A 13,179-nucleotide genomic window follows, 5' to 3' on the forward strand; every position below is an offset into this window, starting at 1 on the left:
CACACCACTAGTCAGAGACTGCCAGTAGCTGGACCTGGGAATTACTGTCCCACACGTAGGCTGCCGTTGACATCACGACACAAACAGCCGAGTCTAGACTGGCGTCAAGACCAGAAGCACGAACTGCTGACGATCGGCAACGTATTGTGCTCGGCAACAAATCGCGGTTCTGCACTACCCCGACGATCGTGGCGAGTACAGTGGCAATCTGGGCAGAGGGTCCATTCTTCCAGTGTTCTCGGACAGGCACAGCAGTGTTACTCCCAGTGACCCAGTGTAGGGAGCCGTCGGGTATAACTTCACACCGAGCTACGGGAAGTCTGATGGCATAGCGGTACGTCGAGGGCATCCCGAATCCACACCAGTTATCTCTCGTGTGACGGTATCGGGGTACCATTTTTCGACAGGACAATGCTCATCCACAAACGGCACGTGTCTGTGCAAACTGTCTGCTCGATGTCGAGGGATTTCCTCGGCCAGCGAGATCTCCAATTCTGTTCCCGATAGAATGCGTGTGGCACCAGTTCACACATCGACTCTGTTCCACTACCCTTATTTAGGATACTGAGGACAAGCTATGACAGTTGTGGGCCAGTTTTCCTCAGGGGAGGGTACAATACCTTTATGACACCTTCCCAACTGCATTAGTGCAAGCATCAGGGCCAGAATGGTTGCTGTGTCATACTGATAAGTCGGTTCGTACTGCTAAGTTCTCTATTTTCAGCGCTTTAACATCATGTACCCTCTCAACCTGTGAAGCTTCATTTCATTTCCTCCTTCCCTTCTGAGGTGCTTCATTTTTTATCACGCACTGTATTGACACTGAAAAGAGGGTGGAGGGGGGGGGGGGGGGGGAAGGTGCAAGATCACCATTTAACATTCTGTCAATGACAAGGGCATTAGAAATGGGACACCAGCTCAGAGTGGAAGAAGGAACTGGCCGTTTCTTTTTCAGAGTAACTGTCCCAGCATATATATGCCTTAAATGGTTTAGAGAAACCTTCAAAGATGTAAAATTAAGTGACCGGACAGGGAGTTCAACCACTGCTCTCCCAAATATGAGTTCACATGACAATGAGATTTCCACTTGGGTAGGATAGAGTTTTTCACACCACCTAGATGGTGATGTAGAGTAAAATCTGAGGTTATCTCACTCTGCACGCATTCACCCTCATTTGCAAGTAAGTGGGGTGGGGTGGGGGGAGGGGGGGGGGGAAGGGGGGGGGGGAAGACGAGGGGGAGAGCGAGAGTGAAAACTGTGTGTGAACTTCTACAGCCTTAAAATCATGGATTTACATATAGTGGCATTGGAGCGTAGTGGTTCGCACAACAGCCTGTCGTTCAGGAAATTGTGGGTTCAAATCTCGTCAGATGTTTCAAAATTTCTTATATTTATATGGTTATCAAAAGGCCTTTCATCATCATCTCTATTCAATTAACTGCTTTTTAATGTAATTTTTAAAAAAATTCTAATCCTTTGCAGGTCATTTTAAACATAATATTAACCTTTTCATTTGCTCTTATTTTGTCTTCTATCATTCTGTTTTCATTTGAAACCTTTCTGCATTTCATTTTAGTTACTTTTATTTTTCTATCACCATATTTATAGTATGAAAATGCCGGTCTGTCAGTTAAAAAACAAAAGACGAAATAAACTCTTGACATAGGTTGTGCAATAGTGTGATATGTATTTTTCTGTTATATACAAGATGTACATTTTTTGGATGGTAATCGTGATTCAAACATTTAAAGCACAAATTCCTGTTGTTCTATGGACGAAAAATGCAGATGAAGATTTAAACAAAAGTGAGAAACTGAAATAATGAATGCAAAAACATGGGAAAAAATATAAGATGATCAAAAAGAAGAAATTAAATCAAAAGAAATACAAAAAGTAATAAAAATCACACGCACAAAGATTAAAAAGAAAAGATAGAAAGAAAAAATAAGAATAAATGTAAAAGTTAAACTGATGATGAAAATGGCGAGAAGACAAAGGGATAGAAATTTTAAAAAATCATATTTACATTAATTAATGTAATGTTTATATTGTTGTTGTGATGTAGCTCAGGTACCAGAACCTAGGTTTGCCACAAATGTCACACACAGTCTGAACATTAACTAATAAAATGTACAGTATTATTAATTTGGTTTGATGTGTCTCGTCCAATTTTTAATTTTCATGCAGGTGTAAAAATCCACATTCATTAATTTATCTGCAATTTGAGCCTGTAAACTGTGTGTACCCTCTGCTGTAAATAAGCACACACACAGCTAACCACCAAGCTCACAGAGAGAGGACCCATTACACTAATTAATTGAATGAAAATAATAATCAAAGCCATTTCAATAACTATTTTAAATTTTTGAAAAATCTGACAAGATTTGAACCAGCAACCTTCTGCACATCAGGCTCGTATGCTACCCACTACAGTACAATGTCACTATATGTACATTTTTTCAATATAAGGCTCTAGCACATCACACATAAGTACAATGTTTTTTTCTTGATAATTTCCAAATGGAGGTCCACCAGGGTGAGATACCTGGAATCCTAACTTACATCACCATACAGGTGGTTTCACGAAGTCGATACCGCAAACATTTCATGCATACATTTGGGTTCACTAGCAATTTTCTTTCATTTGCAACACTTTTTTAAATGCTGTCTCATACAGTCCAATAACGTAGAACTGTACACTTCACAAATTTTATTTGTTGTGTTGATATCTGGTTATTGTTTGGAATTAAGATTGCACCCATTTATCTCGGCATCAGTACTGACATCAATCTATAAGCTTTAATGTTAATTTTATTTCTGAAATGAACATTTATTATTTTTATTATTACACAATGAAAAATTCAAGATGGAATAATGACAATATAATGAAAAGGATAGATTGCTACATACCAAACTCAGTACAATACTAGAGAAAAGCTTAGTGGAACTGAAACTTTGCACATTTGAGAAAGGTTGTTTTTAGTTCGGCGCGCGCGGGGAGGGGGTTATGGACCAGGGCTGTGCAGGACACAGTGAAACATCAGGTACATACATTGATTCTTGCCATACATTCTATCTATCACACTGGAACCAACACTTGAAAGGAACAGGTGTTATCTGCAATCTTGCTGACAGGCATTACACGTGTGGTGTGTATTGTGATGGAAGGGAGTCTTTCCAGTGTGACACATGAGTAGACTTGCTGAGAAAGCCAAACTCACACTCATTTACATTAACAACAAGGTGGAGGCATGTGCACAGATAATTCTATTGGAAACACTTTTGCTTTAACACTGTTGCCACTAACGAGACAGAGCACACACTCCCAAACAGAATTTTGTTGTAACCACAGAAACTAAAATCTTATTTACAACACAAGATAAATCAAGGGGCTTCCACCACCTATGCACATAATGTAGCAATATCTATGGAGTGAGCATTAAGATGTCACAAACATAAAATGCCTTCAAAAGTCACAAGACTGTGGTGTGAGATAAAGATTTGCCTGTAAATCCTCTGCAGATTCTGAATCTTGTGACATCAATGATACAAATCCACCCTGGAGTATCACGGATTTTGTACACACAAATGATAGCCATCTTCATAATTCATATTCAGTAACTGGGATGAACTTTGCTTAGAGCTTTGGAGATATATATAGTCCGCAGCGGAATAAAAACAACATCAAAAATGCTACTCACCACATGGAGATGGCACTGAGTCGCAGACAGGCACAAAGGTAAAGATTGCTACACATGTAAACTTTTGGTCCATACCTGCGCCCTAGGGCCAGAGACAGTGGCTGTGTGTGTGTGTGTGTGTGTGTGTGTGTGTGTGTGTGTGTGTGTTTTTTTACGAAAGTTTAAATGTTTAGTGATATTTTTCTTTGTGCCAGTCTGTGACTCAATGCCTCCTTTATGTGGCTAATGGCAATTTATCCTTTTCGTATTATGCAGGTTGTGAATGGTAAAAGCTGTCAAAATTATACAGACGGTACATCTCAGTGTGCTTGACAAAAAAGTTTAATGAAATATCACTGTAACATGTTCTTTATTTTTGTTTTCCTAAGGAACACATTTGTATGTTTGACAATAGATGCATTTCTGTTTACATTGTCAGCTGACGACACACGACCTTACTCGTGTGTTACAAACATCGACACAGCGGTCAGAGAAAATGTAACGGGCAAACCAGAGCAATGTAAACATTGGATGTCTGCAACGACACGGTGTGGTGGCCAGGTACTACCGAAACAAGCAATTTGAACAGTCATTGGGTTGTCAAGAACGTATAATTCATTTTACATAAACAATTAAGTACAACCAGATGTTTTCTTGCAACATTACCATAATGAAAGTCACGGAAGTAAAGAAAGGCTAACCTCAAATAAAATGTCTCCCCCCTTGGTGCAAAATTTGCCAATTACCACATAATTTGTTGTGCATAATTACAATCAACTGTTTCCTCTTTTTGCAACAATACCCTGACGAAAATGAAATTCCAGTTATTTTCCTTTTCTACAACAGTACCTTAACAAAAATGAAATCCACATTACTTTGTTTCCTGTAATACTAATACCACAACAGGTTCAAAATGCCCACCATTAGACTCAACACTTGCTTCATTACAGCAAACCAAGTTTTGTTGCACTCTTTCACACACATGCACATTTAGCTTTATGGGACTGGCAGCAATAAAAATCCTCGGCACAAGTTTATCCATATTATTTACTTGCTGAGCATTAATGCGTTCATTCGTTTGGCCCCAAGAGTAAAAATCCAATGGATATAAATCAGGACTGCACGCCGGCCATCGATGTGGATCAAAATGTCCTATATATCGACCTGGAAATCATCTGTTCAAAAATCTTCATACTCTGTGATCAATGTGGGGTGGAGCACCATGGGGTAACCACGTTATGACGTACGGCTAACTAAATATTTCTAATCAAATTGGTAGGAATGTTTCCTCTAGAAAGGTTTGGTAATTGTTACGAGTCAATCGTGCAGATAAAAAATAAGGCCCAATAATTTAATAATCGCTTATACCTGTCCATACATTTATGGAAAAGTAGCACTGAAAATGTGTCGTTACTAGCTGGTGCAGATTGTGCACACTCCACATGTGCACGTTACAGAAATTTGTTATTCTGTCACGAATGAAACATGCTTTATCTGTGACAAGTACTTTGTTTACAAAATTGTGTCGCACACTTTGTGACAAAACCCACTTCAAGAATTCTCACCGCGGAGGGAAATTTTGCTTTCGAAAGTTTGTCTGCATCAAATGCGGTAAGGTCACAGATGCTGCTGTCTCAAAGTGCGATGAATGACAGTGGGTGATACACCCACTTGGCATGTGCAATGCTTCTATTACTCTGAGTAGGATCTTCATGAATGTGCTCCAAAATATGTTCCTCAGCTTTCAATGTACGTTCTGTGTGTTGTGGACCTCTGCCATAGGTACTCGTACGCTGTATTCTGTCACGTTTTATTTAATAACAAAACGAAAGCACATCAGAACAGACAATACATTTCACACACATAATTAAATGTAAAAAGGTAAAGATAACTACTGTGCTTTTTTACGAATGAATTGCAAAAAAAATTGAGTAAAAGTAGAGAATTATGATGATACAAACCTTTGGTGAACAGCAACAAATGTCAATCGTGCAGAAAGACTTTGATGGGGGAAGCGTTCTCGATAAATTTGTACAGCTGCCCTCACAACACCTTTTGCCTCACTATAAATTAAATGAATAACACATAGTTCAGTGGTAGTAAATCTCTCTTTCATCCTAACCTTTAACAGACTTGCAGTAATGTCTGCACACTTAACGTGACTGCCGACGATCGACATATTACAGTGACTCGGCCACGCAGGCCGTTGTTGCCTACATCTTCGCGACACGCACTCATTAAGTCAATAACCGCAGCTGCAAAAAACACAAACCGATTGCTTATGTAAGTGCACCTGAGTTGAGGGGGTGGTGGAGCAGGCAAACCATAGTGTTCTCTTTAATGAATTCTCCCAGCCTACTGTGCATAATGTTTCCACAAGTCAAGTCTAATCCGGGTACGCTGTCCAATGTCTACTTTTCCAAAATCATCATCCCGAAATGAACTGTTCCCCCGTGTACGTCGTGTACTTTCCGATACCTTGTATTCTCGCAGATGGCATTTCTTCAACACGTCGCAGAACCTCGTCTTCGATTTCAAGGGTTTGTGCTGCTAGACTATGACCTGTCTCCTGCATACTTACATGGAAAATGCCAGTTTCACTCAGTAGGTAACGCAAACACCCAAATGTTTGGTGTTACAGACCTTGTAGGCTGGGAAAGTGCTGTTGACACACTCCTGCGGCAGCTTATCCATTTACATTTACAGACCTGTACACCAAATGCATGTAAGTATACATAAATTGCTCCACGTTCACTGTTGTTGTCACAAGGTTTTAACGACTGTGACTAAACTGACGTGTTTACAAGGAAGTCACCACTGTCACAAGGCGGTGTGTTTCCGAGCAGACATCAGAATCAACCACCAGTACACAAGCACTTTTGGATGTCCATACCACTAACAGAATGTTCCCTGACATTACAAGTTGCTGCAAGGACCATAAGTTCCTTATGAAAATGTATTTGTTGAAATTCTCTACGTCCTGAATTAATTTGAATGAATAGTTCCAGAACAACCTGTATATGTAACAGAAGGGGAAGCATTTTTTTTAGATTCTATATGAAACAAATCGAAAACCACTGCCTTCTTTAGATTTTTTATTGCAGTTTATGATATTGCCAATTCTGTTTAAATAAATCGTGCAGTAGCAGCACTCCAAAGGGCACTCTTCTACGCAAAAGTGAAATTCTCCTGGAAATCTGTAACACTTTGAATTATTTTACAGGGACAAAATTCTTCTGTTTTCACTGCCTGACACAATCTTTAGGATCCTCGTTCATCATTAGGAAAACATTATAACATATAATCATCGAAGTCATAAATACTAGTAGTATCGATTGCTACAGTGACTACTTTAATATTAAAAATAGCTAGGATACCTGCACGAGCAGAAGTAAATGGTGCGAACTACGATACAACAATCTTATGTGCATTTGAAAACTGCTTCAAATGTGTTACATTCGACAAATGGACTGGCAGTACACTCCTACACAATCAAATGTATCTAGCACTCGTCTCACAAATACATGGCCGTACAGGCAGACAAATTAAACCCACGGTATTGTCTTTTTATTACACTGTTTCAAAGCTAGGAGAGCCTCGTACTGATATGATAACCGTAACTGAACGTTAATTGCACACCTCTACTGAAAGTAATTTTCTCTCCTTTGACATTTCTGTTTGCATCCACAGCAGTCACACTTAATAACCATTCCTGTTACATATAAACAATACAGAAAACAGGACAAATACATGTTCTATTAGTTGACTACAATATTATTGCAGCTGCAAGTGAGGGAAATTCAATCTGCTTATTGCGAGTCGACACATAATCGGGGTCGACAGGATGTACACAACTGACCTAAAAGCATTAACTGGGGGACGCATTTTCTCAGTCACCACTGTACTCGTATATTGTACCTTCACTGTGTGCTTCCGATAATGGAGAAGTGAAATAATACTGTAGTCAAGCAGTTTCAGTCTCTGTACAAATTTAAACAAATAGTATTAAACAAAGTCACACAACAATCCCAGTTCGGTGTCGGAGACATGCACAGTACACTACGGGTGTGCCCACAACAGCTATGGCAACTGCACACCTATAACTGAAATGTACTAATGCAGTCCTTGTCATAGCAACACCGAGGACAGAAATTATGTATGTTCCATAATTTGTTGCTATCGAGGGGCTAAAAAATAGTCAGAAGAAAAAAAGAAAGAACAAGAGATCAGAAAATCAAACTTTTATTATTGTGTTACAACAGCCAAAATAAGCTTACAGTATGATCCATCCAGCTGGACACACACAATCATCTATTAAACATATAAATATAACAACACAAAAGAGCTCTCGTCTCTTTGAAATCGTACACAAATATAAGAAATTAAAAATTAAAAAAAGAAGAAAAAATTAAAAAACGAAAATACTCTGAGTGTGACAACAAAAAAGATTTTTGTCAGGAATTTTTTGACACTGCAAACAAGCAGCATGCACAGTCTAGGCATTTTGTTCACGATCCAAAAAGATAAACAAAAATAATGTGAAGAAATGATGAAGCTTTGTGCTCTAAGTACTCTCGGGTAGTGCAGACACACTATAGATTTGGGTAAGCAGTAGGGCTAAAATTGCACAGATGGAAAGAGAAGCACAAGGTAAGCAGTATTTGATTCTCGGCAGCTGCCAGTTCGAGCTCGGGACATCGAGATGGTACACGAAAAGCTCTCGTGAAGCCTGCGGTAGCACGGCAGAGGTCACAACATTTCTCTGCCGTGAGGACTCACAGCTGTAAATCAATGTCGAGAAAAGAACTAAAGGAATCCCTGTGTTTATACTATAATTTTATATATCTAGAAATTTGTAGAGGCAGCATGTACAAAATTTTATGGAAGTATTTTTAACATTCACAAAGCATCAATTTTCTGTGCAGTTGTCTCTCCTCATTCCAAGTAATAGGAAAAATTTATTAAAAAAAATTCCCCATCTTAATGTGCCAAGCTCAATAGCACGGTCTGTACAGTAAGTATTGCACATCATCTCTCACTAACACAATCTCTCTCATTTGCACGCACACACACTTCCTGTTAGTATCAGGGATACTTCACGAGAAGTGGAAGAAATGGAAGTAGCATTAAACAGCCTGCAGTCCAAAAGTCAGATTTTACGTAACTAGGGAACTACGTCAAGGAACGGAACCACCTGCAACGTCCAGCAACGAGTTTCTTGTCGTCGTGTAACAGTTGGTACCTCTTGTCTCAGTAGTTGTTAAGTTGGTACCGCCGGTCCGTCAGTGGCACACAGGTGACGTCAAGTCTCATTCGGAGTTTTCTGTTTGTGGTTGCGAGTGACCTCCCGTTCCACACCGTCGTCACCAGTCAAGTGGTTTCCGTGAAAAAGTGTTTTGTTGATTTTACTGTACTTGTGTTTTTTTTTGTGTGGAGCGTCAACACTGCAGAGAAAGAGAGAAATAAAACAGTAAGTTTCAGTAATGCATGTGGAGTGGCAGTAATTCTCTCAGGTTGCACCCTGCCCCAAAACCAGTCAAAAAGTCTACTTTTTTTCAAGTTCATAAATACAAACAAAGCACAAAAAAGCATAAAAACAAAAAAGCACAAAAACAAGGTTCACTGTTATCACAAACAACTATAAAACAAAATCTAAAAAGCATGCAGAAAACAAAGGGACACCAACACACACACACACACACACACACACACACACACACACACACACACACACACACACACACTCTCTCTCTCTCTATGCACAAAATAAACATGCAAGGTGAGTGAGATGGAAACAGTTCCCAGAGAAATATCCAAAACACAGCACCCATACTATACTTACACGACAAATATAGCTAAATATTGTCACCAGAAGCGAATTTTCAGCAGCAAAAATTCTAGCATTGTAAAGGTGTCACAGACTTGAGAACACGAGACTTGCTGAAACTTCCTAGCAGGATGAAACTGTATGCCAAACTGGGATAACTACTCAGAAACTCATCGTTCTTTGGCAACATTCTTACTGGCTGAGCTACCCGGGCATGAACTGTGTCCCGCCCTCACAGCTTTACTTCTGCAACTGCCTCTCTCCCAGCCAGTGAAAGGCAAGATTTTGAGTTCAGTGATTCAACCTGGAAACAATATCTATTAACTGGATTACAATTAAATTCACACACAATTACCACCACCCTAAAAGGTGAAAACCAACCTGTCCCTGACAAATTACTACCAATAAGACCGTAGGAGGATCTCAGTTGGCACTCGACACTGTTCCAACACAACACCTGTTGGTCACCTCTGGAATGACAAGAAGCTGACAACAGCACACCTCACTAGGTTGGCTATTCACTACCGTCAAACAGGCTGTGGTAGCGAACTCTCAAGTCTCTTAAACTCTCTTCATACCTGTACAATTTTGAGGTTAGTGCGCAGACATCTATTTTCACGACAGTACTTCCAAAAAAATCATCTGAAGATTTCTGTACACTGTGTTTACAGTGAAACTCAGATGTAAATTAAAAATATTAAATAATAATTTTCAATAAAAATATCATTTTCATCTTAAAGCTTAAAACCATTAAACCTTCATGTTACATTAAAACCATTAAACCTTCATGTTACATTAAAACCATTAAACCTTCATGTTACATAAAACCATTAAACCTCCCAATTCTTTACAGAAACGAACTCCCATGCACAAAACAGTTTTAAATGACTAATTGCCAATGAGTTAATGTGTTAAATATTTGACTTTAAGTGTGTATGCAAGACGAGATTTAGGAAAGGTCTGAAATTATGCTTGAAGTTTGCTGGAAGTCACTAAGTGCTCTCATTACAAAACATAAGATAAATGTAGTCTAGGTACACTATGTGATCCAAAGTATCCGGACACCCTAAAAAACATACATTTTTCATATCAGGTACATTGTGCTGCCACCTACTGTCAGGTACTCTGTATCAGCATCCTCAGTACTCTTAGGGCATCACGAGAGAGCAGAATGGGGTGCTCCGCGGAACTCACAGACTTCGAACGTGGTCAGGTGATTGGGTGCCACTTGTGTAACACGTCTGTATGTGAGATTTCAACACTCCTAAACATCCCTAGGTCCACTGTTTCCGACGTGATAGTGAAGTGGAAACGTGAAGGGACGTGTACAGCACAAAAGCGTACAGGCCGACCTCGTCTGTTGACTGACAGACCCCAACAGTTCAAGAGGGTCGTAATGTATCCAGACCGTAACACAGGAATTCCAGACTACATCGGGATCCACTGCAAGTACTATGACAGTTAGGCGGGAGGTGAGAAAACTTGGATTTCACAGTCGAGCGGCTGCCCGTAAACCATACATCGAGCCGGTAAATGCCAAACGACGCCTCACTCTGTGTAAGGAGCATAAACACTGGACGACTGAACATTGGAAAAACATTGTGTGGAGTGATGAATCATGGTACACGACGTGGCGATACGATGGCCGGGTGTGGGTATGGCGAATGCCCGGCGAACGTCATCTTCCAGCCTGTGTAGTGCCGACAGCAAAATTTGGAGGCGGTGGTGTTATGGTGAGGTTGTGTTTTTAATGGAGGGAGCTTGCACCCCTTGTTGTGTTGTGTGACACTTTCACAGCACAGGCCTACACTGATGTTTTAAGCACATTCTTGCTTCCCACTGTTTAAGAGCAACAGCGTCTTTCAACACAATCGAGCACCAGTTCGTAATGCACGGCCTGTGGTGGAGATGTTACACCACAATAACATCCCTGTAATGGATTGGCCTGCACAGAGTCCTGACCGTAGAATATCTTCGAGATGTTTTGGAACACCGACTTTGTGCCAGGCCTCACTGACTGACATTGATACCTCTCCTCAGTGCAGCACTACGTGAAGAATGGGCTGCCATTGCCCAAGAAACCTTCCGGCACCTGATTGAACGTATGCCTGTGAGAGTGGAAGCTAAACTAGGTTTTGTTTTTCACATATCTCTATGTTTATAATGTTGTATCTCCTCAACTATGTGTTGTAAAAATAACAATTTTGACATGTGGATACTGCCTGCAAGTTATGATGCAAAATGTCAGTAGTAATGAAATAAAATTAAAATGTCACATCTGATGCTGAAGTTTGACTGCATGAACAACAAAAATATTTTAAGTCATAAATTTTTTCCTTTCATGATTATCGTTTTTTATAAAACTTAGAAGTTGTGTGTAACGTTCATTGGAAGTTACTAAGTGCTCACATTCAAAAATACTGTATCAATTTAGGCTACATATTTACATGCTGTAAGTCACACAGCCTCAAGACAAATACACAGATTCTAAGTGTAATACTTGCCTCATCGTGTTAAGCTTTTAGCCTAAGATTCATTGTAATGAGGATCACTCTGTAGCTAAACATGCCTTGGTGCACGGCCAGGACAGGTATACAAGCGCGCACGCACACATGCACACACGCACACACACACACACACACACACACACACACACACACACACACACACACACACACACACACACACAAGCAGAATGTTTAAAGGCAAAGAGTTTGGGCAGAGATGTCAGTCGAGGCGGAAGTGCAGAGGCAAAGATGTTGTCGAATGACAGGTGAGGTATGAGTGGCGGCAACTTGAAATTAGTGGAGGTTGAGGCCTTGTTGATAACGGGAAGAGAGGATATACTGAAGGGCATGTTCCCATCTCTGGAGTTCTGATAGGGTGGTGTTAGTGGGAAGTATCCAGATAACCCGGACGGTGTAACATTGTGCCAAGATGTGCTGGCCCTGCACCAAGGCATTAATGAGGTTCACCCTGTAGCTAAACATGCCTCGGTGCACGGCCAGCACATCTTGGCACAATGTTACACCGTCCGGGTTATCTGGATACTTCCCACTAATACCAACCTATCAGAACTCCAGAGATGGGAACTTGCCCTTCAATATATCCTCTCTTCCCGTTATCCATATCCCCCCTAAGGTAAGTCTTTCCGCTCCTGGGATTGGAATGACTCCTTACCCTCCCCCTTAAAACCCACATCCTTTCGTCTTTCCGACACACAAACAAACACAAACATACACACAAAATTCAAGCTTTCGCAACAAATTGTTGCCTCATCAGGAAAGAGGGAAGGAGAGGGGAAGACGAAAGGAAGTGGGTTTTAAAGGAGAGGGTAAGGAGTCATTCCAATCCCGGGAGCGGAAAGACTTACCTTAGGGGGAAAAAAGGACAGGTATACACTCGCACACACGCACATATCCATCCACACATACAGACACAAGCAGACATATTTAAAGACAAAGAGTTTGGGCAGAGATGTCAGTTGAGGCAGAAGTGTAGAGGCAAAGAAGTTGTTGAAAGACAGGTGAGGTATGAGTGGCGGCAACTTGAAATTAGCGGAGATTGAGGCCTGGCGGATGACGAGAAGAGAGGATATACTGAAGGGCAAGTTCCCATCTCCGGAGTTCGGATAGGTTGGTGTTGGTGGGAAGTATCCAGATAACCCGGAC

The 13,179-nt window shown here is 40.6% G+C and overlaps 1 protein-coding gene across 2 annotated transcripts in view; it reads right to left on the minus strand.

Moving 5' to 3' along the window:
- Window positions 1-7,907: 7,907 nt before the first annotated feature.
- Window positions 7,908-13,179, minus strand: part of LOC124720496 (RNA-binding protein 45) — a 147,486-nt gene continuing 142,214 nt past the window's right edge. For both annotated transcript variants that reach the window (XM_047245856.1, XM_047245855.1), the window contains exon 11: window positions 7,908-9,125. The gene's annotated coding sequence lies outside the window, so the exon portion shown is untranslated. The remainder of the gene's footprint in view (window positions 9,126-13,179) is intronic.

This window comes from Schistocerca piceifrons, chromosome 11 (genome assembly GCF_021461385.2).
Source record: "Schistocerca piceifrons isolate TAMUIC-IGC-003096 chromosome 11, iqSchPice1.1, whole genome shotgun sequence".
NCBI classification, from domain to species: Eukaryota; Metazoa; Arthropoda; class Insecta; order Orthoptera; family Acrididae; genus Schistocerca; species Schistocerca piceifrons.